This window comes from Diceros bicornis, chromosome 34 (genome assembly GCF_020826845.1).
Source record: "Diceros bicornis minor isolate mBicDic1 chromosome 34, mDicBic1.mat.cur, whole genome shotgun sequence".
NCBI lineage: Eukaryota > Metazoa > Chordata > Mammalia > Perissodactyla > Rhinocerotidae > Diceros > Diceros bicornis.
This window is the reverse complement of record NC_080773.1, coordinates 12,802,952-12,829,803: the sequence shown is the minus strand read 5'-3', so window position 1 is coordinate 12,829,803 and position 26,852 is coordinate 12,802,952. Positions and strand designations below refer to the sequence as shown.

Sequence of the window (26,852 nt, the reverse complement as noted above, 5' to 3'; positions counted from 1 at the left end):
TCCTCAAGTCAGCATCTTCGCACTTTGGGTGGCCCTACAGCAGGCACCTCCCTGAAAGGCAGGAGCACAGCTCCAGAGCCCTGTGCACGCCCCACCGAGCTTGTTCCCCTACAGGCCCGATGCCCTTTGCTCCCCGGAGAACATTCCACTTCCAAATCTTAAGATTCAGTGTGCCTCACAGGGGGCCAGAAGGCACGTGGGAGGCAGGTGAACCCCCACCTCCCCAGGGTTAGTTAGGCAGCCATATCGGAGGAGGAAGTCTCTGTGGAACACAAGGCATGCAGACTTTGGAAGGTGAAAGGGCACTTTCGGGTAGAGAGGGCCAGAAACGAGAAGGCTGAATTCCAAACCAGAACACAGAACCCCCAAGGACAGGGCACGGGCCACTCGGCCCCTGCTGGCTTGGGCACGTTACCAGACATCAGCGCCTGGGAAGTGCGGTACGTCAGTTAACGTGGACGTGTCCAGACGCCTCCTGGGGAAACCGGCCCCCTCAGCCTCCGCAGCAGGGTTTGGGAAAAACCCCACACCTCTGTTTCTCACGGGAGCCCCATACCCCACACCCGCCCTGTCCCCCTCAATCTGCAGGGGCCGGTGTGGATGCGGGCAGATGCCAGGATGGCGCGAGAGCACACTCCATGCCTGGCGCAGGCAGAGGCCGTGTGGGGCGAGGGGCTTCCGAGGAGCCTCTGGCCAAGCACCATGTATTTTGACAACTGTCATCAGTCCTGCTCATTCAGAGACTAACACAAGGCCCCTCGCAGACAAAGAGGCTGCCTAATTAACACGCTGCACCATAGTGAAGACTGGCACAAGGTTTCCTTCCAAAGCTGAAGGGGGGGTCTGTATTCAAGCCAGGGGCCCCCACCCTGCCTCTCGCCAACATGAAACAGTTCTTCCGCCAATGAAACAGAGGACCACCCCCTGCGTGAGGCTGGCTGTTCCCTCAGCTAAGGCCGCCCTGCCCTGCTCTGCTCTGCCTTGCCTGAGCCGGCTCCCAAGCATCCCTCAAGCCAGCCCAAAGGGCAGCTCCTCCAGACGCCCACACCGGCTTCTGACTGGGACGTCCCCTCCTCTGCGCAGATCTCCTCACAGCACCCTTCTCTCTGGCCTCTCAACAGTCATGCGTCGTCTTCTGCTCCCCACAGCCGTGAGCTACGCTGAGCTCCGGCCGCGAGCAGGTTCCCATCCGGGAACGCATGGACCGCGTGCCCCACCACATTTCCCACGCTTCTTCCCTCCGACTCTGAATTCACACAAACCAGGGCCAGGCTGCTGGCTACATCACTTGTAGGGGCAAGTTACTCAACCTTCCTAACGCCCGTTTCCTCATCTGTCATGCGGCGATAGACACCACCTGGGCACGGTCAGTGGGAGGACTGGAGGCGACAGTGCCTGAGAGCACATGGCAGGTGCTCAATCAACAGGAGTTCTCTGGATATCCCTGTGCCCCTAGGACCGCCTCCTCTCTCGAAATCCCGCCCGCCTCTTCCATAGAGCGCTTTCTCTGTTCCCTGGCCGCCCTCACCCCGACACACCGTGCTCAGCATCTCTCTGACAGCATTCTCCAGTCGTTTTGGGTCTTCCTGGATGTTACGTGCACATGTGCACATTCCCAGTGGGTCAGAATTATGTCTCCCCTCTCACCTGCCTTTATAATGCCCAAAGCACAGCCAGCCTCGGTGGCAGGCAGCAGGCCGGGCTGGGGCAGGCAGAGGCAGAAGCAGGGGGCGCTGGGCCTCTGCTCGTGCATGTGCCTGAAAGATGCTGCTGGGCAGCCAAGTGGCCAATTGGATCCCATGGCTGAGGGTGCAAGAGGGGAGCTGCCAGAGAGCAAGCCCCTCGATGCTCTGGCGCTGTTGGGGCCGAGACCCAGGCACCTGGTCTGCAGGCAGGGCCGGGCACGTGTCTGCATGGCACCGCTCAGCACCTCGGCCTGCCTGGGCTAGGCCTGCATGCTCTGAAGGGGCACAGACTGGGTCTGCATGCCAGCTCCTCGGCTTACTTGTTCTGTTTGCAATCAAGTGACCTGCCAGACTCACACCTCAGTTTCCATCTCTGCAGAATGGACTTATGAGAATCTACCTCCTGTAGTTGCTGTAAGGATTAAACGGGGGAAAAAATCCTTTAAAGCATCCGATCCAGTGCCTGGCATAAGGTAAGTGCCAGAGAATTGTGCACACGCACACGTCCACTCGCTGCTTCCCGCTTAATCCCCGGGAAGGGTGGGATCTGGTCTCTCTGCAAAGGCCCTTACCCCTCCCCCACGGTTTGGAGCAGAAACAAGATTGCAGGAGACCCTACAAGACAGCCCCTACTCCAACCTGGGGAGGTTCTGAACAAAGCTCGCCTTGTTGGGTTCAGGCCATCTGTCCTCACACAGCCCCCACACTGCCCACCCCCTAAACACGCGTCCATCTCCGCACCTTTGCTCTCTTCTCTGGGCAGCAAACAAGAGCTCTGGCTCGGGGATCACACAGATTGTCTGGGTGCAAATCCTGCCTCTGCCATTGAGGCAACCAGCCACCAGGGTAACCCCGCACAAGCAATGAGCCTCAGGTTCCTCGCTGATGAAATGGAGGCAATAATCTCTCCTCTTAAATGCAGATTAAACAAAACAATGCGAGTAAATCACTTACGACTGTGCCTGGCACAGTTAAGTACTCAGTGTTATACACACGTCAAGGGAAGGTCTGCTTTAAATCAACGGTCACTGCCACACACTCTGTCTGCCCAGCTGGCAGCAGGCAGAGGCCCAAGAGAGCACAGAGCACGTGCTGGGGGAGAACACCCACTCGCCTGGCCTGGGGGGTGAGGAGGAACTCCCTCCGGAACCTGACAGACCCAGAATGGGAAGCACTGAGCTCTGGGCAAGGAGGAACGACCCCATGAGGCCACCCTCGGGCAAGGAGTCAACCTCGGGCGGCCACTTCTCCACGCAGCGTGACTGCTGAGTAGTAGCTGGAGTCGGAACGGGATGTTAAAAATTCATCACTCTGAGCCACCCCTGATGGCCTAGCGGTTCAAGTTCGGCGCGCTCTGCTTCGGTGGCCCGGGTTCGGTTCCTGGGTGCAGAACCACACCACCCATCTGTCAGTAGCCATGCTGTGGCAGCGGCTCACGTAGAAGAACGAGAAGGACTTACAACTAGGATACACAACTATGTACTGGGGCTTTGGAGGCAGAGGAGGAGGAAGACTGGCAACAGATGTCAGCGTAGGGTGAATCTTCCCCCGAGGAAAAAAAAATTCATCGCTCTTTCTGGTTGGTTACAAAAATAACATCCTTCCACTCCCTCTCCCTACCCGGTTTAGGCTAAGATGTGTGGAGAGGCGGTTTCCACAGATGGAGGCCTTGTGTGCCCACCATCCCCCTCCACTATGCAAAACTCTCAGAGCATGAGCTAGAGCCCACTGCCAACAGGTCCCACCAGCTCCGTGACGCCTCAGGCCACCGTGGCGTCAGTCCACAGCCATCCCCTCAATAGGCAATGGCTGAGTATCAACCTAGGGCCAGGTCCCGTGCCAAATACGTCATGGTGAGCCAAAGCAGACACAGGCTGCACTCTATGGAGCTTCCAGGCTGATGAGGGAGAGGATCTCATTAATCAAGCAACTACTCAACCGCAGAAGTAACACCCTTAGGAAAAGTGGTAATAGCAACGACCACGGCAGACACTGCAGTAGAGCTAACTATGTGCCGGACGCTGCTCTAGGCACTTTGTCATGCAGTAACTTCTCACATCCTCACTATCCTGTGAGGTAGTTGCTATTATTGCCCCATTTTACAGATGAGGAGACTGAGGGTCTGAGAGGTGAAGAGACTTGCCCGCTGTCAGTCACACACTTGGAAAGTTACAGAGCTGGATTTAAAGCCAGGTGCTCCAGCTCCAGAGGCCATGCTCTGAGGTATTATGCTGCATTGGCCTCCTCCCTCCCCGCTCCCCAGAAGTGAGCTGAAGAGTGTTCAGCACGCTGAGGGACAGCTCCTGATCTGGGGGCAGGGCAGACAGCAGGGCAGACACGGGGAAGTTTCCCTGAGGTGATTCGCAAACTCTGATCTGACTGAGGATGAGTTAATGAGACCAAAAATAAGGGAGACTCTCCAGATAATGGGAATGGCATGTGCAAAGGCCTTCCAGCAGAGGGGACAGAGCCCCGCTGGAGAGAGGAAAGAAGGGAATGAGGGATAGAGAGCTGTGCCGGGAGGCTGGCAGGCGTGACCTCATTCTTTGGGCCTTCAAAAGGTCAGGCAGGCTGCTGCTATGTGGGGACCTAGCGGAAGGGGGCAAGGGTCAACGTGTGATGACTGGGGAAAAAGAGGGTGAAGAGCCTGGGAGAGAAACTCGGCAGGAGGAGGAAGGCAGAGGAGCCGTGTCAGAGATGCTGACTATCGTTACTGAGAAACGCTTTTCAATTTCATTTGGGGGGCCAGAGCTACTGGCCCTCTGTGGGATGAGGGAAAGGCAAAAAGCAGTGAGCTACTCTGGGTTTTATTGTCAAGGCATTTCCCAGGGGCAGCACTGACCCTGAGTGGGATCCAGGCCCCCAGCGCCTCACCTGAGAGGCGCTCAACCCTTTCACCTGGCCGACACGCTCACCTGGAGTCCCTGTGAGGTCCTGGGCATGGAAGGAAGCAAGACAGACACAGAATTTACATTCTCATGGGGGGGGGGCATGCTGAAGGTAATTATGCAAAAACTGCTGATTGCTAGTTCTTACTATTTACACAGAGTAACTCTATAAAAGCTCCAACCCCATGGTCACCAGAGATGTTATCATCTCCCTTTCACAGAGGAAGAAACAGAGGCAGGGAGACTGAGTGACTACCCCAAGGCCACACCACTAATAAACACAAACAGAGGGTGGCCATTCATTCTGCAACGTCTGAGTGGAGTGATTAGTGCCAGCCTGGCAGAGCACATCTGGCAGAACCGAGTCAAGAAGGCCTCCGGCCCCACCTCAGTCCCCGAGCTGGAGGGGAGCTCACAATGCAAGACGGGTGGGCAGAGCTGTTTCTTCAAGGGTGGCCAGGGCAGGCATAACAATGCCAACAGTGGCCTGCCACTCCCAGCCTGGCCCTGCCATCCTGTGAAGGGAGTTTGCACCCAGCCCTTGACCTATCTAGGGAGGAAGGAAGGATGTGGACTCGTCTGCCTTTGAGAACACACGTGAAATAAACCACAGAGAAGAGCCTTCAGAACTCGCCTCTGCACACTGGCAGCTGTTGACGGTTCTTCTCCAGTTGCTAAAATAGCACAGGGTGTGAGTGGCGGCGGAGTGGGGGGAGAAAGAGGAGCTTGTTGCTTCGTTTGGGACCCACTGTGACCATCAATGCTGCCTGTGCTGAGGCCTGCAGTGCACAGGGAAGGCAAGCTTTAGACGGGCCCCAGAGCTGTTCCTGCTTTGTCACTCCGGGTGCTGGGGGAGAGGGAGGAGGCCGAGCATCGCTGGTCATAAAGTCCTTCCTGTGTCACAGGGACCCCTCCCAGTCGCCAGGATGTGTGGTGGCTGGGTGAATGAATGATGGATATTGTTCGGGAGGTGACCTAAGCGGCCAGGAATGTGGCAGCAGTGGGCTTTAATGAGCCATTCATCGATGACTCCCTCCCCAAACCCAAAGAGGTAAGCCCTCTCTACTCTGGGACAGGCACTGAATAAGAAACAAACATTCAGAGAGCCGGGGCAACCAAGTGGTGTTCCGGTGGGCAGAGTGATGGTGAGTTCAAGAAGAGAGAATCCGGTGGGGAGGGGCGGGGGTTCAGCTGAACCAGCTGAAGAAACTTTCCTTCCCTTTTCTACCCAATGACTTCTGTTACAAAACACGTTCTTAGTGCTGACGGGGGTGGTGTGGAGGGAGACGTCTGTTGGAAGCTGGAATTTCACTAAGCCCAGAATAAAGAGAGTCTCTTGCAAAATCCGTTTGGGCCAAGAAAAGGCTCCCCTAGGCAGGGCGAGGGCGCTGGCTTTGATTACTGTCACTGTCAAAGGAGGGTCCTGGACCAGGGTGGGAGGCTCCACTGTTTCCACCCACCTAGCAGATGCTCACATGTGGATTCCATGGACTCCAAGCTTGACAAGATTTTAGGAAAACCTGTTCACTGCCTCATGCTGCTCCCTCGCCTTCCGCTGTGTACACCACCCACCCCCTTAGCGGGATGTCACAGGCCGACAGCCTGACCCAGAAGGACCAGCTGCACATCCTTCCCCCAGGCCCAGGGCTCACTGGAACTGGCCACAGCAAACTCCCCCAGGGCACATGGAGGCAAGACAGGGCTCCCTAGGGTGCTGGGAGTTTGCAAACCTGTCTCTGCAATACCGTGTTGGGGTTGCCGCTCCGCTGGGGCATCGGCTGCTTTGAGGGGGAGGGCACCGTCCCACCTCTTGAACTCCCACCTTGCCTGCTGTGGCCTCTGACGCTGCCCATGGTTCCTGCTTCCTCGGGTCCTCAGGAAAGGTGTCCGGGGCTTGGACACAGGGGAGCAACAGCTATTTATTCCTAGGGTAGGCATCCACCCTTCTTATCGCCCATCTGCCAGGCTACTGCCAGGCCTCAGGCAAGGCCTGGCCCCAGTGGGGCATCTTTTTAGTTCCTGAAAGCAGAGACTGCTCCCCCGGCCCCTGGGCCTCATCACCAGCTATAAAGACGCTTTCAAGGCCTGCCGGCTAAGCCTTCTGGAATCTGGGTTACCAGCAGCCCAGGCGACAAGGCGCTCACCCTGGCAACCTCTGCGTGGATCCATCTAGGGCGTCTGGGAAGCCTCTGAACAGCTCTGAGATTGCACATGTGAGCACTTTTTTAAAGATCCATCACCTTTAACAGATTCTGAAGGAGAGAGAAACCAGGGACTGGGTTGAGAGAACAGGAAATGAACCGGTCTTGATGACACGGCCACAACTTAAGACGGGGACAGCATCATGGGACTCAGCCCTGGCAGCATGAGCCAATGGGGCTGGTGGCACTACAGCACAGGGACACAACGGGATCCAACTCCATATCCAGCCAGGGGCAGAGCGGGCACGCTGTGTGCGCCTGCCCCATGACGACATAAGCTAATTTGAAAGCAATTACAGAGAAATATGGAATGCTTCTTATGTTCTGGCCTGACGTTGCCTTATTCGGAGTTTTCTCGGCCTACATGAAAAAGCTCTGACTTCCCGGTCGGAGGAGAGGTATAAATACCGCGGAGTGAGGCAGTGAGCATTCCAAAAGGCCTGCGTGTCCACCCAGAAACCAGCGCTCTCCCCCACGCCCCCTCCCAGTAGCCAACATTCCCGCCTCGGCCAATCCCCTGCGAGGCGCCAAGAAAGCGCGTATGTTGTTGCTGCAACGGACTGAATTTGGAATGCAGTCCCTTCCTCATGAGAAACACTGGTCCAAGCCTTTCTTCTAGCTCTTTACAGGGTTGGCTGTCTCTCGTTGCTCACAACTTCCCTCCGAGGTCATCATCCCACGGGGCCTCCCCGGCCTGCTCTCTCCACCATGCTATCGTGCTCTCTGCTTTTTCTCCACTGGACTTGGCACCATCAGAAATTATGTTCTGTCCATACCCACGCTCCCTCTCGAGTGCAAAACACGCTCCGGGAGAGTGGGGTCCTGCGTGCAGCAGGACCCGCGGGCTGGAATGGTGCCTTGCATATGGTTAGGTGCTCAGTATATCCTAGGATGAATGGAAAGTGCTTGCTTTCAGGATTTCACAGAAATAACCTTAGAGCTGTAGATATTCCAAAAACAAGCCAGGCAAGGCACTGCTCTCAGCTTGCCACGCCAGTGGAAGAGCGGAGCCCTCAGCAGCCCTCTTCGCTAGGCATCCGAGGCCAGTGGACTTGCAGAGATCCTGGGTCAAGCAGGGCTGGGCCCACACAGCGGGTATAGTGGGTGGGCTAGGAGGAGGTTCAGGAGCTGACAGACGCTGTCCAGACATCAGTCTGCCAGGTCTACAAGGGTGAGGGGAGGACAATGTGGCACAGTGCTCCAAGCAAGGGCTCTCGAGTCTAAACAAACGTGGGTTCAAATCCTCGCTTCGCCACTTATTGTGCCTGGCCGCAGAAAACAAACTTCACCTCTCCAGACTTCAGGTTCCTCCTTTGTACAATGAGGATATCAGACACGATGTGAGCATTCAACAGGCTGATACAGAGAAAGCACTACACGCACAGCCTGGCAGAGAGTGAGCGATCAACGGATGCTGTGTTCATGGCTATCTTATTCCTATTCTGGGAGGTACCATTGTTGGTATTAGCACTGCAGGTGGAGCCAGACCTCCCTAGGATTCCCCAAGTTGCTGGCTGCATTCGGGTGGCTGACACAAAGTAACCTTCCCCACACCTCCCCTTTCTTAGCCTGCCACTCGACCACCAAACGAGTAAAGCAATGTAACTCTCAGAGCTGGCCCTTCTTGCTTCCCAAGAGCCTTCAAATCCAGTGGTTCTCAACCCTGGCTATCCATTAGAATCACCTGGGAGCTTTTGATTTTCTTTTCTTTTTCTAGATAATGAATATTGTTTTAAGCCACTAAGCTTTGAGGCAATTTGTTATACAACAATAGATAACTTACACAACATAGAAGCAGAGTTGCCAGATCACAGGTGTATACTCTTTTTAATCATGTGCATAGTGTGGAGAATCAATATTTTTTTTACTGAGTTACAATTCACATAAAATTCACACCTTTAACGTATAAAAGTCAGTGAGTTTTAGTATATTCACAAGGCTGTACAACTATCACCACTATCTAATGCCAGAACAGTTTCATCACCCTAAAACTGTGAGCAGTCGCTCCCCTTTTTCCCGCCCCTCCTAGCCCCCGACAACCACTTTCTGCCTCTATGGATTTGCCTCTTCCAGACGCTTCATATAAATGGAATCACACAATATGTGGCCTTTTGTGTCTGGCTTCTTTATTCAGCATGTTTTCAAAGTTCATCCTCGTTGTAGCATGAGTCAGTACTTCATTCCTTTTTGTCTGAATAATATTCCATTGTATGGATATACCACATTTTGTTTATCCACTCATCAGTTGATGGACATTTGGGTTATTTCTACATTTGCTATTATATGCCTCTGCTATTATAATAATGCTGCTATGAACATTCATGTGCAAGTTTTCATGTGGACATATGTTTCCAGTTCTTGGGTATATACCTAGGAGTGGAATTGCTGGGTCACAGGGTAACTCTACGTTTAATCATTTGAGGAACTGCTAGACTGTTTTTCCAACAGGCTGCACCATTTTACATTCCCACCAGCAATGTGTGAGGGTTCCAATTTCTCAACATCTTCGCCAACACTTGTTATTATCTGACTTTTTGGTTACAGTCATCCTAGTGGGTATGAGGTGCTATCTCATTGTGGTTTTGATTTGCGTTTCCCTAATGACTAATGATGTTGTGCATCTTTTCATGTGCCATTACCATTTGTATATCTTCTTTGGAGAAATGTCTATTCTAGTCCTTTGCCCATTTTTAACTGGGTTATTTGTGTTTTCATTGTTGCAGGGGAAGGGTTCTTATACATTCTGGACACTAGACCTTTATCAGATGCATCATTTGCAAACATTCTCTCCTGCTCTGAGGAATGTTTCTTCACTTTCTTAACAGTGTCCTTTGAAGGAAAAAAGTTTTTAATTTCGATGAAGTCTAATTTATCTATTTTTCTTTGGTTGCTTATGTTTTTGGTGTCATAGCTAATAAACTATTGCTTACTCCAAGGTCATGAAGACTTATGCCTATGTTTTCTTCTAAGTTCTATAGTTTTAGCTCTTACATTTAGGTCTTTGATCCAGTTGCAGGTACTTTTTTGTATATGGTGTGAGGTAGGGGTCCAACTCCATTCCTTGCATGTGGATATCCAGTTCTTTCAGCATTATTTACTGAAAAGACTATTCTTTCCCCATTGAATACATCTTGCACCCTTGTTGAAAATCAATTGACAATAAATGTAGGGGACCTAGGAGCTTAAAAATACCTGAACTTCACTCCAGGCCAAACGAATCAGATTCCCCGGAGGTAGGTCTTGAATGATAGTTTACAAAACTCACGAAGTGAGTCTAACACGAAGCCAGGGTTGAGAACCACCACTCTAATTGGACCCCTCATTCTATAAATGAGGGATCTGAGGCCCAGGTAGAACCAGGGAGCCCTTGCCACTGGTTGTTAGACTAGACTGGACCCTGGGAGCTAAAAGAAACCCCAGAGAAGCAGGTGATAGGCAGCCCAGGGTAGGGAGGTGCCCTAGTCTGAGCTTGTCTCTGTTCTCAAACGAACTTTTCCAGAGCCATCCCACACATGGAAAACCAACCAATCAACCAACCAACCAACCCAAAGCCACTCAGATTACACTGCAAACAACTGGGTGCTGTCCAAGGGGGAAGAGCTGCCCTCTCTACAGAGTCCACAGGGAGATAAGGGTCTGAACCACAGGCAGGTGGGGCCACAGGGCAGAGGGAGGAGACAGTGCTCAGCTCTCACAGGAGAGCTTCTCAGCAGGAAGAGGAGATGGGTGAGGCCTACCTTGAAATAGCCATCTTTAAAAGAGAAAACTTCCACTCCCAAAAAGGAGCTTTTAAATTAGGGCAGCAGCAGAGGCTGGGGCCCTGCCCTCCGCCTCCTCTGGCCCCATCTGGCATTTTGCTGTGAAACGATCGGGCACAGGGGGACCTTCACCTGGAGAACAGGGCGTCTGAGCTACAAAAACCCCATTTACTTTCAATGGCTTACAGCTGAGCTCAGGTTTCTGGGTAGGAGGGAAGATTAAAGATCGTCTGGTTTAAACTTTGATCCTTTAAAAAGATAGCCGAGTGAGCCAATTCTGGCCTTGAGACCGTGTGGCTTGGAATCCTAACAAGTGCCTGAGCGGACCAGGCTTTAGAATTCACATTTTAGCCTGGACAAATCCACCCATGGACTTGCTCATTCAGATATCAGGCATTTGGGGAGAAAAGTCAGAGGAGGCACTGATGGCACTCAAGTGTCGTTCACGCGAGTGCTACTTCTGCCCTGAGCCACCAAGGCCCACCTCAGGAACTCCCCAACAGAATTGAGAGGTACAGAGTGCTACGGGCCAGAGGCATCTGGAGGCAGGGCAAACACTCCCATTCGCTTCTCCCTCTGTCCACCTTCTGGCAGACAGCTTGTTTTCTGCTGAAATGTACATGATCCATACACGGGGCGTTGTTGGCGGAAGGGCAATTATGCCAGGGCCAGGAGTGATCTCTTAACAGTGGCGTGGTTTGATCTCTAACAGTGGTTTCAGTTTGACAACTGAAACTCCTCCTTGGTGATCCTTTTCCTTTTTCCTGTTTGGGGATGTTCTGATTCATCGGTTCACAGGTTAGATCAGAAGCCTTCTCCTACTCCAGTAAGAGCAGGGAGGGGCGTCTGGGGGTGGGTGACACGGCTAGGTGGAGCCGTTGGTCTAGAAGTCTGTGCTCTTGACACCCTGGGGGAACCAGAGCCTGGGGCAGCGCTCACAGACACGTGCTTGTTTCATCTAGACTGGCCCACCAGCTTCCAGTCTCAGAACCCGGGTGTAAGACAAGCCCTCTGAGAAGCAGGGCGAGTCTGAAGGCTGAGAGAATACAGGGCATTCATCCGCATGATCAATCCTCTCGTCTCTTGAGTGGACTAGCACTGGCAGGGGGCCTGTGAAGGTGCTAACTGCCCTTCACTGAGGCTCAGCATTGCTCCTCTTTGGGGCTGTCACCGAGCAGGGGCTCAGTGAGTATTGGCTGAGGGAGTGAATGAACCCATCAGTCAATCTGGGAGGTGTGGAGCTGCCTCACCCAGAACTTCCAGGCTTGGATTCTAGAGTTTGCTAAGAGGCAACTGGTGGTGTTTAGACTTATCCACTTGCGCCCTTAGCCTTGCGTGAGCAGCACTGGCTCTACTTCCCGCCACACAGGCATTAGGACTGCGTGCGGCCACAATGTCTGTGGTTAAGAAATCACTCCGGGGGCCGGCCCCGTGGCTTAGCGGTTAAGTGCGCACACTCCGCTACTGGCGGCCTGGGGTCGGATCCGGGGAGCGCACCGACGCATCGCTTCTCCGGCCATGCTGAGGCCGAGTCCCACATACAGCAACTAGAAGGTTGTGCAGCTAGGACATACAACTATATACTGGGGCTTTGGGGAAAAAAAGGAGGAAGACTGGCAATAAATGTTAGCTCAGTGCCGGTCTTCCTCGGCAAAAAGAGGAGGATTGGCATGGATGTTAGCTCAGGGCTGATCTCACAAAAAAAAAAGAAAAAGAAATCACTCCGCATTTGGGATCTCTTTTTTTTCTTTACCATATTCACTCCATCTTAGACTCCCTGGACACATGAGATGGACAATATTAACAGTGTCTTGGCAGGATTTAAAAAAAGAAAAACCAAAATAAGGTTCTATAGTCAAAGGGTAATTACAGGTTTGGGAGGAACCAGTAGAGAGAGACTGAAACCTCTGACTCATAACTGCTCCATTAAAAATGGTGAAACCATTTGCCTTGGCAGAGGGGCAGGGCTAGACTCTCACCCAGGCTCACCCCACCTCCAGGCCTTCCTGGGGCTGGTCCTAAGGCCTGGCCAAACCACACGGCAGTCATGAGGGGCGGCTGCCTCCAGGAGCAGTGTGACATCAGAGGAGAAAGGGGCCCCTGCTGCTCTCAGGGGCAGATCTGACTCCTGGCCCTGTAACAACAGAGGAGTGTCGCTGTGTGTGTGTGTGAGTGTGTGTGTCGCTGTGTGTGTGTGTGTGCCTGAGGCAGGGGTGCAGGGGGCATGGAGTGCCCTCATGAAGGTGTGGGTTCAGTTTTCCAGGGAAGGACTCATCAAATCAGCTTAATCTGCCCCATTAAAGCTACTAAGGGGCTGGACCTCAAACAAAGGCGGCAAGAGTTGTTTTTATGACTGGGTGGGGCGTAGGGCTTACACTAATATAATTGTACAGGTGACTCACATTTACTGAGCCTTTACTGTGTACCAGGATATGTTCTGAGTGTTCTACATTTTACAGATAAGGCTCCAAAAACTGAGTGCTCGCCCAGGGTCACACAGCTGGCAGGTATCAAAACTGGACCCCCCCTTGTCTCCTAACTAACCTTAAGTCTGGCCAAGGCTGCTTTCTGTTGCTGGTTCTCACCTGTCAGGTCCATGTGAGGCACCTCGCAGAGTTTCTCTCATCTGATCCACTCTAAGGAAGACACATAACCAAGTGTGGGCCCCGAGGCCCTTGGCCGATTCTACCCACCACAAGCGAGCAGGCCCAGCGCTGGGCTGCGGGGTGAGTCACCGGAGAGGGAGGGGAGTCAGGTGACCAGGCGAGAATCAGAGCTATGCTGAGGTGGCCTGGTTACCTTGACATTCCTGTGATTCTGCCAAGGTAAAAAGTAACCTGAGGAGTTTGCCTTATACGGGCACAATGACAGATTTCGACACAACGTGTTAACTGACCCTGTATCAAATCCTTTCCCGGATTGCATAGGAGACACTGATAAAGCTGCTCTGAAAGTATAGGAAATGACAATTTATGACGGGCTATTGCCAGTGACTCATAAAACAAAGGTGCAGCCCAACTGCCATTGTGTGCCTTTTAGAGAAGGGGGGAAGGCTGGTGGCTCCCGGGCCCAGTGGCTGTATCACTCTCCTCCCCATACGTGGCAGGCAGGCCTGGCTCAGACCGTCCCTCTGTTCGCAGGGCCTGGCTCCAGGCAGGGCCTGGAGGAAATCGATTTCAGGCTGCAGTAGCACAGCAAGTCCTGTCTGGGCTCAGAGAGCCCCGAGCACCTGCTCTCTCCCAGGGGGGCCCAAAGGAGGAGAGGCAGGGACTGCGCTGGATGCACCGCCTTCCGGGCCAGCAGGGGACAAAACGGCGGGGTCTGAGTGCCCTGAGACGGCATGAGCACCAAAGAAGCCGACTGGGCCTCATGGGACTCCAGTCATCCCCACCTGGGCCCAAAATGCTGGCATCAGATGCCTCCTCCCAGGCAGCCCCCCAGCCCCCAGAAGAGGAGACTCACTGCTCTGAGCCTCTCCCAAACTTCATTCATCCATTCCAATTTTAAAACGTACTGGGCATCGACCACTCGCCGCCTACTGTTCTGAGCACTGGGATTAAACAGACAAACACCCCTGCCTTCACAAAGTTTACGGTCGAGTGGAGGAGAGAGTACATAAGAGAAGGTAACTAGACAGTGACGGTGCAGGAAAACAGGGTAACGTAACAAAGAGCGACTGGAGGAAGGGGACAGACAGGGAGGGAATCGAGTTCAGCCGGTCAAGGAGAACCTCTCTGTGGAGGTGACATTTGAGCCTGAACAGACAGAAAGGGCTGACTGGTTGACCAGCAGGAGAGAGATCATTCCAGGAGGAAAGGCCCCAGGTGGGAACAGGCCCAGTGGACATGGCCGGAGCAGAGGGAGCCTAGAGGAAGAGGAGGAGGGGCTGGTTCACTGGTGCCTTATAGGCCATGGAGGGGTTGGGTCTTATTCTAAGAGCAGCAGGCAGCCTTTGGAGGGTCTCACAGGGGAGTAGCATGACCAGAGGAATGGTGTGGGAAGACCCCCTGGTAGCCGTGTGGACGGCAGGGTTACAGCAGTGAAGACAGAGAGAACTCTGAAGCAGAGTCAAAGCCCCCCTCCCTCCAGAGAACCAGGAGGCCGGGGCAATGAAGTTCCACATAGCACAAAGCTGCGTCCAAGTGCAGACCCCGGACCCCTGCTCTTCTCCCCCTACCCCCCACCCCCACACCCCGTCTTCTTTAGAAACACACAGGCCTGAGGGTGAACCACACGGACTTCACACAGCAGTGGAATGCTTCCTTTAGCGGAGAAGTGGGAGTTATGCCAAGGAGTGATGTTCAAACAGCACTCCCCAAAGAGCTGGGCCTTGAGGGGTGCCAGGGGTGAGGGTGGCTGCCCCTGACTCAAATTTAACCTCAGCAGCTCTTTCATCAATTTTATAACATGGCAGATCCACGTGAGACACAACTTCAAAAACAGTTGTGCTGTTGAAAAATATCATCGCTTTAAATCTTAAATCCTCCGGCAAAATCTATTCCCAATGGTTGTGGCCCCTCCATCCCACCAGACTGAGGGAGGACAGGGCTCCATCAGGACGAGCTACAGAAGGGCAAAGAGGAGTTTCTGGTTCTACAGATGGGAAATCCCATCCCTCTCCTCCCTGCTAAAGCCTTTGATCCTCTCTGCTCCGTGGGTGGCAGCAGCTGCAGGAAGGCAGACACCACATGTGCTGCCGTTCCAGTCTGGATGGCTGAGGCCTGCTCCCTTCTGTAAGGTGGAGCAACAAACAAAGGGAAGATAAGAAGGCCTGTATCCCAACGCTCTCCCAGTGTCTGGCCTGGAGCCCACGGAGTGAACCTGATGGGGGGAGCCAGAGAGCAGCAGCCGGAACTCGCAGCCGAGTTGCCAAAGTCGGCAGCCATTCTCCTCGGCGGGAGCAAACCCTCGCCATGAGTTTCTAACTTCCACGGCATCCTCTACTCTTGGAGAGAAAACAAAGGAAAAGGAAGAACTAAAGGCAGAGAGAATGAGAAATCTTTACTTTACTTAACTAAACATGTACTAAGGTGAAAGTGGTCTTCAGGCAGCTTCCCATCTCCTGGGGGAACTGAGGTTCAGGACAAGCAAAGAGAACCTCCACCAAGGGTCAGGGAGACCTGCAGAACCTGACAGTTCTGTCCTGGAGGAACACACGGGCCGGCTGGAGTGGGACACCAGTAAGCCAGTCACTGCAGGGCAGTGTGATCCGAGGACAGCAGGGGTCAGGTGACACCTGATCTGGGCCCTGAAAGAGGAGCATTGTTCCGATGGGTGGTGACCTGGGAAGAAGGTCGTTCCATGCAGCGGGAATATCTGGAGCAAAACCACAAATGTGCAGATGTCTGGGGACCCCTAAGGGGAAGTGGCAGTGACCCCAAGGTGCCAGCTGGGGTCAGAGGTGGAGAGGCTGAAGATCTCAGAACCTGTGCTCGGGTAGCCAGGCACGGAAAGGTTTCTCAGAGTGCCCTGGTTAGATCTGAGTCTCAGCAAAATAACGTTCACGGAGCCACCGAGCTGAACTAGGAGGCTGGAGTGAGGCCAGTTAGGAGGCCGCTGCAGGAGACCTGGCCGCGGATGGCACAACAGAGATGATGATGACGGTGATGGGAGCCACCATCAGAGCCCTTCCTGTGAGCCAGGCATGCGCAAAGGGCACACAAGCGCTAACTCACTGGAGTCTCACCACAGCCCGCGGAGGCAGACATTATCCTCAGAGTGGTTGAGGCGTTTCCCCGAAGCCACACAGCACCCAGGCCGTCTGACTTTAGAAGCTGCACTCGGAGCACTCGCCATGTGGTCCTGCGTCAGGACAACAGCACAGCTCAGGCAAGACTTGCAGGTGGAGGTTCTCTTTACTCCTCCTGAACCTCAGCTCCCCAGGAGATGGGAAGCTACCTGGGGACCACTTTTGCCTTAGTAGATGTTTAGTTAAGTAAAGTAAGGATTTCTCATTCTCTCTGCCTTTAGTTCTTCCTTTTTTCTTTGGCTTCTCTCCACGAGTAGAGGATGCTGTGGAAGTAGGATTCCAGGGGGCATCTGAGAGAAAGAAGGAAAACTTGGTGCCCATCACAGAGTGAGGAGTCAAAAGAGGATTCCACTGTTTCTGACTTGGATGACATGGATGGGGCCATGTCGCACCCAGGAATGGAAAAGCCAGAGAGAGGGGCTGGAGAATGAGTTTATTTGGGACAAGCCAAAAGTGGAGTAGGTGCTGCCCAACCAGCTGGCATACAAAAACTGAAGTCTAGAACTCAGCAATAAGGTCACCTATTCACACATGCATTCCTGTCATTCAAACATTTCCCGAGCTTCTCTTATGGTCAGGCCTGGTGCTGGCGCTGGGGATACAGGGAGAAACGAGACAAGCTTCCTCCATATGGAAGACATCGAAGTCCCACAGGGGACAGAGACGTGTTAGTAAACAATTGCACCAGAGACTGATAAGTGGGTCAGGACTGGAGACCTGGAGTCCTGCACAATGACATGACACCCAAGGCCGGGGGAAGGCGGGAGATAAAATCCCCCAGGGAAAAGGGCATTGTGAGATGCCCACATTCCAGAGGGGGGAGGCGAGTAAGGACTCAGAGACGGGGATTAGAAGGAAGAGTCAGAGAAGTAAAGAGGTGATGTCAAGGAAGGCAAAGGGAAGGAGGTTTTGTTTTCTTAAGACATGGGCAGAAGCATCGAGTATAACAGTGTGTGGTTATATAAAAACCACAGACATCCACATTTATTAGAGAAACACACTGAAGCATCTATGGGTGATGTCTGGGGCTGTCTTGAAAATACTCTGAGGGAGGTGGCTGGCCCAGTGGCATATTGGTTAAGTTTGCACGCTCCCCTTCAGCGGCCCGGGGTTCGCAGGTTCGGATCCCAGGCATACCAATGCACCGCTCATCAGGCCATGCCGTGGCAGGTGTCCCACATATAAAGTAGAAGAAGATGGGCACAGATGTTAGCCCAGGGCCAACATTCCTCAGCAAAAAGAGAGGGATTGGCAACAGATGTTAGCTCAGGGCTAATCTTCCTCACCAAATAAATAAATAAAATAAAATAAAATAAAAAACTCTGAGGGAGAGTGTGTTGAGAGAAACTGATAATTGTCGATGCTGGGTGATAGGTACATAAGGATTCTCTCTACTTCTGCATATGTTCATAAATGTGTGTGTGCGTGTGCGCGCAGTTTTTTGAAAGGATTGTGCACCGCAGAGAGGTTGAGAAGAGAGGGCAGGGACCACCACCTGCATCCCCAGTGCCTAAGACAGTGCCTGGCACATAGGAGGGGCCCCACATCCATCCTGATCAGGCGGGGCTGTGCACATTCTCAGGGATGGAAATCAGCCAGTCTTTAGAGATCTTTGAGAGAGCAGACTCAGGGGAGCTGAGCCCCCGGGGCTGAGAAGTATGCAGGAAGTGAGGAAATGGAATCAGCGAACAAAGGCTCACACATTCTTCAAATGCACCAAGGCCAATACGCAAGCACGTTTCTTTTTCCCAGGACAGAACCCAGCTTGTGGGCCATCCAGCACCGTTCTATTTTCCTACAAGAGACACAGACTCGACTGCTCCAAGGCAGAGCTGAACTCCTCCCGCCTGCCCCCCCAGTTTCAGATTCCCACAAGTTCCCCGTGTTCCCCTCCTCTCCTTCCCCTCCTTCTCCTCCCCTCATCCAGTAAAGGCTGCTGGGCACATGGGCCCTTTCTTCCCGCCCCCCAAAGCCCCAGCAGATAGTTGTATGTCATAGCTGCACATCCTTCCAGTTGCTGTATGTGGGACTCGGCCCCAGCAAGGCCGGAGAAGCGGTGCGTCGGCGTGCGCCCGGGATCCGAACCCGGGCCGCCAGCAGCGGAGCACGCGCACCCAACCGCTAAGCCACGGGGCCGGCCCTACCTGGGCCTTTTCAAAGGCACATCGGAGCACACCTTACTATCTTCAGACAAACAAGCCATGTCTTGCTCGCTTTTCTCCTCTCCTGCAGAACAAAGTTGCATTTAAAAGGAGAAACAGTCTCAGGTTTTGTCTCCTGAACAGAGAGAAGGTCCCAGGGGCAGGGGCTCGGAAGGCAGAGGGGCTCATTCCCGGGGCATCACTCATACCGACAGGAAAGGAGGTGTGGAGGAACAGGGTAGACAAAGCCTGAGGCCAAGCCCGACAGCAGGGTCAGGGTGGCTGTGTCATTCTGGGTCCCACGGCCCAGAGAACACTGAGAAGCTATCGGATTCTGCTCAACTACGCCGTGCAGCCTCTATCTTTCTCTTGAGTTTCCGTGGTGCTGACTTCTCTGCCAATGCCCCATAAATAACAATAGCCACCAAAGACGGCCCAGACTGTGCTTCCCCTCCTGGTCGCAGGTCTCCAGGCTCAGCTCAGGACAGGGAGACGAGCCGGCTGCCCCAGAACATGGTCCAACTGTCAGCTGGGTTTCAGGAAGGTGGCCAGCCAGATAAACCACAGGGCTGCCTTTACGTTTTTAGCTATCCCTTGAGAAAAAACACTTTACTGTCTCTTACTATGTAAGTTAATTTGACCTATAGGTAGTAATTTCTGTATAAGAGGGAAAAGTTAAAAAACGAAGGAAAAAAAACGTCTCCCTGCGTTTAGCCACTGCATCATTTTGAGGGCAGGTGCTGTCTCTGGTCACAATTACCACTGGGTCTCTGCTGCCTAGGCCCACACCTGGCACATAACACATGGACACCTAGCTTGGTAAATGTTTGCCCAAAATAGGATGAATTCTGTCTTGATGATTTTCCCACCTCTCCAGGCGACAGTGATGTCTCCCACCTTTCCCCACTCGAAAAGCATCCTATTTGTGCGTCATAACTAGCAGGCACTGATGCAGAACTCTGTGAGGACAGCTAGCTGCCCACTGGAAGCATCTGGAAGTATCCCAGGGGAGGACTTCTGTTTTTGTTTTTTCGGTGAGGAAGATTGGCCCTGAACTAACACCTATTGCCAATCCTCCTCTTTTTGCTTGAGGAAGATTGTCCCTGAGCTAACATCTGTGCCCATCCTCCTCTACTTTGTATGTGGGACACCGCCACATCATGGCTTGACGAGTGGTGTGTAGGTCCGTGCCCAGGATCTGAACCTGTGAACCCCAGGCCACCGAAGTGGAGCACACGAACTTAACCACTACACTACCAAGCTGGCCCTAGGGGGAGGACTTCTTACGACTTTCCAGAGCACACAGCTTAGCATGAGGCCAGCTTTTAGATGGAACTCACCCTGCCTGCAGAGGTGACCTGGGCCCAGAAAGTGACAGTGCCCTCTTTCCCAGCAGAGGAACTGTGGGTGACCAATCTCTACCCCTAACACCAAGCAGAGGTGCTGTCCCATGGGAGACACTCAAACAAGTAGACGGACAGATGAGTGGTAGGTCCATTCTCCCTGCCCAATTGGCTGGCTATTTACCCATTCATTCAATGACTATTGATTTATTGAGCACCTGTATCTGCCAGACATTGTCCCACATGCTAGGGACACAGCAGTGGACCACATAGATGTAGTCTCTGCTCTCAAGGCCCTCACAGTCTCATGGCAGGTGGAGAGAGTAAAGGAAGGTTAGAGCTAAAAGGAGAAGTGGAGGAGATAGGCACAAAGAGAGGGACCGAACCGTAGGCTGGAGGGGTCAGGCACGACCTCCCTACAAACAGGAGTATAAACTCAGATCTAAAGAATGAGGAGGATGGGGGCTGGCTCCGTGGCATAGCGGTTGAGTTCGCACGCTCTGCTGCTGGCGGCCCGCGTTCGGATCCCGGGCGCGGACTGACACACCGGTTGTCAGGCCATGCTGTGGCAGCGTCCCAGATAAAGTAGAGGAAGATGGGCACAGATGCTAGCTCAGGGCCTGACTTCTTCAGCAAAAAGAGGAAGATTGGCATGGATGTTAGCTCAGGGCTGATCTTCCTCACAAAAAAACAAAAAAAAAGAATGAAGAGGAGCTGGGTGGGGATCTGTAGGGGGAGAGAGGGTTCCACAGGTAGGAAAGACCATGGAGCAGAGAAGCAGCTGGAGTGCCTGGAGTACAGTGGTGTGATGGCAGCAGGAGAGAGAGGAGGCTGGAGAGGGGAGGAGAGCTCCTGCAGGGCCCAGTGGACTTCCAGATCTGATCCTGGGGGCAAGGGATATTGATCAAGATTCGAAGCTGAATATCATTTGGCTTCTGTGTGGAGAATGGATTGGAGAGGGCCAGGGGTTGGTGTTGCTCAAACTTCAGCACTGGCACCTGGGCCGCACTGGTTCTCCACCGGAGCACCTGGTTATGCTCCTGCAAAGGGACAATGAGGCTGCTTCAGGAGAGCTGGGGAGACCTCAGGGCTTCTTGAGATGAAAAGCTGCAACTCAGGCCTTTCCGGGCCTGTCTGTGGTAAAGAGCAGAAAGGCTGCCTGTTTACCTTCCACATCCGGCCCCAGAGGCCCTGCCCGGGTGGAAGGCTTCCCAGAGGGAAGGACCCATGTTGCGTTCTGCAGGACACACAACAGCTCATCTGGCGTCCTCAGAGGCACTGGGGGTCCACCGGCCACCCTCAGTAAAGCCTCCAGCCCACCTGCTCTCCTGGCTTAGCATTCTCGCCCAGCAACGCCCAGAGTCTGCCCCGAAACCACAGGGGCTCCATCTACCACCCTGTGCCTGAGATAATCAGGATGAGTAAGCGATTGCTGCCTCCTTCTAAGAATCTGAGTTCCAGGACCCCTGAAATGCCTAATGCTTACATATCTAGCAGTTGAACTTGCTAGAACTCAGGGTCAATCTTCAAAGAGCAGCTGGCTTCAAATTTAGTCATCCTAAGTCAGTTCTCTTGCCTTAGTTCTTTGGTTGTAGTTTCCAGTTGAAGAAAGGTTCCCTACTCCCCCAACCAGTCACTGGTTGACCCCAGATCCTGCAGGATGAGACCTCAGGAAACACCACCCCAAACCCCCCACCCCAGTGGACACAGTCATAATTAAAACAGCCACCATTTACTGATCTCTGCAACGTGCCAGACACGACTCATGCCACCGCCTCACTGAATCCTGAAAACCCCGGGGTAGACACATCATTGGCCCTGTTCCATAGTTGAGGAAACCAAGGTTTCCTTGCTCTAAGTCCCTCAGGCAGTTAAGTACTGGGCCAGGATCAGCATCTGAGTCTCTGGCTTCACGGCCTGTGTTTGTAAGAAGCCAAGTCTACAGCCTCCAACGCACGACATTCGCCGGTCCAGCTGCAGCCTCTGCTCGTCCCAGTCATGCACTTCAGGAGCCCCCTCTCTGCTACGAGGCCTCTTGGCTGGGTGATGAGGAGCTGGGCCCATCCAGCTGACCTTTCCTCGGGAAACCCTCTGGTAGCGGCTGAAACGTCTGCCCAGCACCTCATCACCCAAAGTGCACACGATAGCAAGATGGACTTGAGCCCTTCCGATAGCTGGAGGCCTCCACTGTCAGCCAGAAAGAACGCGGCTTGAGATGTTCACCAAGATCCTCCCTCTCAAGAGATATTTCTAGGCTTATTAAAAAGCAACAAAGTCGAGAAGGCAACACCCAAGCCAGGTTTGCTGTACTCTCACCATATGCTTTTCAGACCGAGATTAATTCTTTGGCTGGTTTCAGAACTTCAATTTCAAAAATATCTAGTTTGTGCTTGTCTGCAAAGGAATGTGGCTGGGCACCTCCCACCAGCAACATGGAAAACAACTCCTACGGCCATCACCTGTTCTCAGAGACGAAGCCATATATAGGCAGACTGAGGCCAGAAGGCTTGGCCGGAGAGCCGGGTCCACTATCCAACTTCTTACCACAGATTAGCCGGGGTCCCCAGAGGTGGTGCTCAGTCAAAGGCTTGTCTCCAACCTAAGGCGCTGAGGTGGAGGTGAAATGCCCAGGGATGGGCAGGACTCCAGGCTATCGAAGCAAGGATGCCCCCACCTCTGTCCTCTCACCAACCCCATCCTCCAGGACCCAAACTGCAGGTGCTTTGATGCTACCCCATGCCTGAAGACCAAGGACCACCGAGACCCCTGAGTCTTCCTACGAGGGGTACGGAGCGACCAAGAAGAGAACCAATCGCTCAGCCCCGACGTGGGAGAACAAACCTAAAAGGAGAAGGGGACGGTTTGATTCTCGGTTCTGTCATTTATTGGCTGAGTGACCTGTGGCAAGTCATGTAACCTCTCTGAATCTCAGTTTCCTCATCTGTAAGGTGGGGATAAAAACACAATGCTGAAGGAATTGGTGGGAAAGTGCTACAGGCTCTATGAGCTGTCATGGGATCTGTCCCAGCATCAAAAAAAAAGATCCACTTCCATGGCGTTCCACTCAACTGGGAGCCCCAAGAGGGCAGGGATGGTTCTGATTGGTTTTTTTCACAGCTGTATATCCAGGGCCTAAAACACTAACTGGTATGAAAGAAATATTTGTGGAATCAATGCTTTCTCGTTGCATTTAGAATAAAATCCAAGATCCTCGCTCGGGGCATGTTCTGGCTGCTGTCACCTTTTTGACCTGGTCTCACACCTCCTTCCCCACTCGGCCCGGACCACCCTGGTCTCCACGTCTCTCCTCCCACGCTCCTCGGCCCTCCTGCCTGGTACCCTCCTCTCCAGGCTGGCTCCCGCTCACCCTCCAGGTCTCACTTCACTGCCACCATCACAGAAAGGGCCCCCTCTCATGGCTCTTGCCCAATCTACCCCACCATACCCTCCTAAAGGATTCTGCTCTTTTCCTTCATAAAAATGATCACAATTTGGACCACTATCTGGTTAGGATTTTTGTGGTTTCTGCAATTTAATGCCTATCTTCCCCAAGGGGCTGTCAGCTCCACAAGGACAGGAAGGGCTATTTCGCTCACGGCTCTCTACCCAGGACCTTGTTTACGGCACATGCTGGGTAAACACTGAATGGATGGATGACCCCAGTCTTCTCCATCAATCGTGCTGGGATCAATTACTAAACAATGGTGAGAAGGCCTCTCCTCCCTTATCAATCTGCGGCTCTACCTCTCCCTTCCCCTCCACAACTCATTTCCTTCCTCCTCCATTCATTCCAAATCCACCAAAAGGGACACAGATGAAAAAATAGAACCTCAAGTAACACACACCCTGGTGTGGCCCTATGGCTGGCAGCGAAGCCCACTTACAGGAACTCCTGCTGCTGTGGTCTCTACCCTAATGAACTTTGGGCTGCCAATCTACGGAGAGCTGGAAACTTTCTCATCCTAATCACTGTGGTACACAGCCAGAGCCCTGCTGGAAAAATGGGATAGGCCAGCCGGAGGCAATGAAGTCTCTCCAGCCAGCTGCCTTTCTGGGTGGAAAGCGCTTTCCCTCACAGAGAGTTTCCATCCTCGGAGAGGCAGTGAGCAATGCAAAGCATTACAACCATTTTTCCTCCAGCTATTTCGAGGCACACAAATAACATCTAAGGACTCAAGAGCAGCATGAGAAAACAATCGAGCCAGGAAATACTCAAACTAGCGTGGAGGCAACAGAGCCCAACAAAGGTAAAGGCCAGGGCGATGCCTTTATGGTGAGTTTCCTGGCTTTTCCCAGACACACAGCTCCAAATGCAAAGTGTGATAACGATCCTTTTCCATGGGGCCATTAATCCAATTAACAAGGGACTCAGAGCTTAGAAAAAAAATTACATGGATTTTTCAATGATAAAGTGTCAAAATTTTTTTCAAAAGTCAACAGATTTATTGCACACCTAGTAAATCCCATTTTTCTAATATCCATCAACTCTCTCCTCAGTAATTAGTGCTGTGTTCTGGCTTTTCTGTCTACACAGATCTTAGAATTGGTCTCTTTCACAAAACCTGGATTGCCACTATCTTCCAGAATTCAAATTTAAGCAATCAATCCTAAATGAATATTTCTGTACATCTGCCACTTGGGGGCAAATTTTGAACTGGCAGTTAATTTTGAAGGTTGGCATTGTTCACCAGGGTATTGTGTGTACAGAATAGCCGCCTTTGTAGGAAAGTGTTGTTCGGAGCCTTCTGAAACAAAACAAAAAAAAACTTTCCACTATTTTTGTTCACAGAAACAGGGAGCCAGATCCTAAAAATACGTCAATGGTGAAAGGAATTTTGAGGAGCCAACTCTTCATTCTCTATGGTAATGGGAAAAGGGAAGAGTCCGGAGATGGAAAACCACAGATAAGGCAGCCCCTTCTCACTGCCATTCATTTCACCCACCTTTTATCAGAGCTGTCACCAAGGAGCAAAAGAAAAATAGATTTTCTCCTTCTCGGTAAGAGGATTAAGCAGCAGAATCCAGTCAAGAGGAAAGAAGGAACTTTTAAAGGAGAGGCAGAGCCAGGATCAAGACCATGCAAATGTCCAAGGTCAGAGGTCACAAATGGGTAGCTCTTGGGGTCAAACAGGCCCCCTTTTGTATGGCCTGCAGTTTTGCTTTGTTTTGTTTTTTAAGTTGAATTAATTGCCCCATGAAACTCTGGATTTCCAAATCTTGGAAAATGAAGTCCCAGGCCGGGCCTCATTCCCGCCAGGCCACAATCAGCTGAAGATGGGTAGTGGCTGCCCTGTCCCCACCCAGGCTACTTCCCCAGTTTTTGTCACCTGCCCTATGATAATCCAGGACCATAGTCCCTCAGCTCCAGAAGAAAACCAGGAGCACTTACATCCATTCCTCTCACAATGGCCCAAATGACAGGCCCACCCACGGGGGACACGATACATGCCAGGACGGCGCCACCCTGTCCTCACTATTCCTGAGAGGGGCTGAGGGCAGAGCTGCCCCGGCTCAGCTTCTAGCTTCCTCTGACCCCATCCCACCACGCTCCCGCACTCCCACAGACGGCCTGAAACCCTGGGTGGGAGCGGAGGGTGTCACGTGGTCCCCAACTCCCCTGAGCAGAAACACTCAATTTCCTGGGGGACGTAGGAGACACTCTTTTCAGGCACCCTATCCAAATGGTGGGGCTGGGAGGCAGAGATGGGATGAATGCAGGAGAAAGGTGTGGTTAGAAACACCAGGTATACTGGCTCTGCAGGGCCCTGAGGGATCAACCCCCTTCAGCTGCCAACACTTTCCAATTGGTGCTAAGAGTGAACAGCTATTTCCAGTAAAGATCAGAAATGCACTCAAGTTTCCATACATTGAAAACCGAGCCTCGAGATTTTGGGCTGGGCTATAATTTCCTCTCCTTCCTTCCCTCAGCTCTTGCTTCAAACTACCTCATGAGCAAGTGAGCCAGCATTCCAAGAGACAATGCCCAAAGTGTCCCCAAAGAACAGAATCCCAGGGCTACGACCAAGAAGCATCAGTCCTGGTACTATTATCAGCCCATCAAAAAGTGGTGCTAACCGCACCAACTTCCTGAGGCCAACTTCCTGGCGGTTACCACAAAAACATGGCTCCAAGGGCACCAGGCAACTCTAGAATCAAGCAGCAGCTTGAGAAATTCAAGAGCAACCATCTTCCCGGCAATGGCTGTAGCTTCTGCCACCACCCCACCACGATCTCCACCAGCTCCTCCCCAGTTGCCTCACATACACACACAATCTGGGTAAAAACAGCATGCCTGCAGCTTCTCGAGTGGATGGTAGAGACCATCCACTCAAGACCAGACTGGGCCACCTAAGCTTCTCCTACACAGAAATTCTAGATGCCATCGATGGGGGGCACCTGCAAACTCTGGTTTCCTTGGTCAGGAGATGCATCCTTCTTGCCTAGATATGTCATCCCTTTCCTACAACACGTCCCAACCCAGAAGAGTTCCAGGAAAAGGTGAATCCCAAGGTGACTCCTCAGCAATGGGGAACTTATGGAACCACACACCAATAACCAAACTTTCAGGGCTCACCTGGAGGTCGATCGATAAGAGAGGTGGCCCTGAACACCTGAGCTCCTAGACACATGCAGCATGTCGGGAAGATCCTTTCCGAGCCCAGGAAAGCCATGTCAATGGGCCTAGTTAAGTTAGACTGAGAACAGTAAACCAAGGCCACATTCACGTCTACCTGTCACCCTAATATCTGGTTCACTCCCATCAGTTAATTCATTGCCCATCTTCCCCTCTAGAATGTAGCTGCCCTGAGGACAAAAGCTAGGTTGGTTTTCCTTCTCACTGTATCTTTAAGCCTAACACAGTGTCTGGGTAAATGTCACTTGAATGAAAAAAAAAAAAAAAAAGGATAGATCACAGGATGTGAACCACAGGAAACTTACATGGCTCTCCTATTTGATCCTTAAACTTCCTTCTGAAGCTGTTAGGATGTTTTTTAAGGAGGGGAGGGTGTGGAGTGCATCCTGATCCTGCATTAGCATTTTAGAGGTTTCAAGAAACTGGACTGTGCAAAGCATGAAACAAGACACC

At 52.5% G+C, this 26,852-nt stretch overlaps 1 protein-coding gene across 4 annotated transcripts in view; it reads right to left on the bottom strand.

Moving 5' to 3' along the window:
* The window catches only part of ACTN4 (actinin alpha 4), a 72,941-nt gene that overhangs the window by 29,467 nt on the left and 16,622 nt on the right, over nt 1-26,852 (bottom strand). The window lies entirely within an intron of this gene.